Raw genomic sequence first — 2,328 nt, 5'->3', positions numbered from 1 at the left:
TTAAAAAAACGAAAAATTTAAAATCGTTGAAATTATGGAAAATGGGGTTTTTGAAAATTTAACAAAATTTTGAGGGTTGTTAAAAATTTTGTTCATAAGCTTGATTTAAGCGCTTTTTTGGTAGGGAAACGGGTAAATGGAAGCTTTCCCAAAGGAGCAAAATCGTCTTTCCCCAAAGGAGGTTGATACAAGAAATTTGTTCATAAAAAATGGGAAAGAGGTTAAAAATTCCATTGCAAAATGGGCGGCCACAATGGAGAAGGGACTTAAATCCGGTTTTTAAAAAACCGGGTTGGGTGCTAAGAGATTTATTAATGGCTCTTAATATTGGTCCCCTATTTATATGGAAGAATCGGGTTGGGAATTAAATAAAGGCCAAAAAGGGGCCCCAAAGGGTTTTCGGCGCCCCAAGTTTTTTGGAAAAAGGAGCAGTTGATTTTAAAAATTTTCAAAAGGGGGCAAAGAAAAGTTGCAAGTTAAAAAGAATGGAAAAAATTGGACATTGGTTGCACACAAAAATTCAGTGGAAGTCATATTGGTTCTCATTTTAGTTATCCAAGCGGGGAAAGGGGTGCAACAGAAATGTTCGGTTATGCGTCGATCCACAATTTAATTCTACCAACTCAAAATGTTTTGAACCATTGTATTGATGCAAAAATTTCAAGCGGTGTCAGGAGAAAAATAATACTTTGTGTTGCTACAAACAATTTGATTGTTTCGGAGGAAAAACCCGGGAAGCTAGCCCTCCTAGGTGTGCGTCAGAGGAAGAGGAAGAGGCAATGTCTCCGTGAGTAAGTAAGTCCTCAAGACCAGATTTGTGCCTTCAAGTAAGGCAAATCCATCTATGACAATTAGAGATACATTGAATGCAATTGATAACTCTACAAAGAGCTTGTCCATTACCACCAAGGATATGGGAGTAGTGCAAAGAGCCCTGCGCTAAGAGCCGTAGTTTCAGAGTTAATTTGACTACAACATGATATTGACTTGGGCTACGACATGTTTGATGGGGATGATGAGGATGATATGCTGGATATGCTTTTGATAAGGTGGCTAAGGATGGGGATCCACCTAGGCAACAAAGAAGTGAAAGCAACAAAAGCAAAAAGAAGTCACATGGAAGACAACATAGTTGGGATGGTAGGGTGAACGAGGGATTTGTTCCAAGGCACCCCTCTAGATGCGGCCGGCAAAGGTGAATCATATATTGATGTCAACAACTTTAACAAGATCCAATAAATCTCTCGAAGAAGTGATGAACTATCAAGTGTTGTTGACGATTTGAAGTTAAGACAAAAAGAAAATACTTCAAGTTACTTTAGACGGGCGAGCTATCTTTTTTAGGTCATACATATATAAAATAAAGTTTGAGGTTGGTAACTCAACTTTATTCTTATTATTTTTTATTTTTGCATTTCTTAAGCATCCTCATTCTGCATATCATCATAGAGTGCATTATAAACTCTGATGATCGAGAGAATACCTAGTTTTCTCTAGCTCTATTTTCTTCATGCTTGTTAATTAGTAGACGTTCATTACCTCATTAGGATAGTAGGTAAGGCCTAGCCCCCTTGCTTGTACTCTTCTCTTTGAGGTTTGCTTTTATTGATTAATAAAAATTAGCCCTAGGCACCGCCTAGTGGATTGGTTTAAAAATAAAAAATAAAAAAAAATAAAAAATTAAATCTCTTATTTTGCTTATGTATTGAACAATTTTTATTTCTAATGAAGTGGGTTAATGTTTTTCTATCAACTCTTCATACTTTAATGTCTCTTAATGGTTGCAAACATTATTTGTGCCTAAGTACTTTTGCTTTGCTTGAGATAGAAAGTGAAAGTTAGGAAAATAGTTAGATAGCAAGGATTTGGGTCATTAAATCCATCTAATAACTTGAGCTAGAGATAGGATAGTTAACTTGAGGTTGAATTGATTGTATTTATCACACTCTAAAAAGCTTTGAAAGCTTAGGGAAATTCATTGATTTGGTTGAGAGATTTTAATGAGATTTTAGAAATCATTATCTATTAACATAAACCCGTTCATAGATGTAAAATACATTGGATCATTACTTGAGAGTAATTTCTCTTGTTTTCCTTTGCTTGTGAGGCCATTGATCATTTTACTTGGGGAAAAGGGTCAAATTTACCCTCCAAGTATGGTTTATAGTTTAAATTTGCCCTTCGTCAAAGTTTAGGATCAAATTTGCCCTCGCCGTTAGGATACTTGTTATATTTGCCCTTTTTGGATGGAAATATGACTTGGACTAAAAAATTAGTCATGTAGGCTCCACATAAGCTCTTTATCCCATCTGTGTATTGCTTGTTTCT

Source organism: Lycium ferocissimum, chromosome 7 (genome assembly GCF_029784015.1).
Source record: "Lycium ferocissimum isolate CSIRO_LF1 chromosome 7, AGI_CSIRO_Lferr_CH_V1, whole genome shotgun sequence".
NCBI classification, from domain to species: Eukaryota; Viridiplantae; Streptophyta; class Magnoliopsida; order Solanales; family Solanaceae; genus Lycium; species Lycium ferocissimum.
This window is presented reverse-complemented; position numbering follows the sequence as displayed.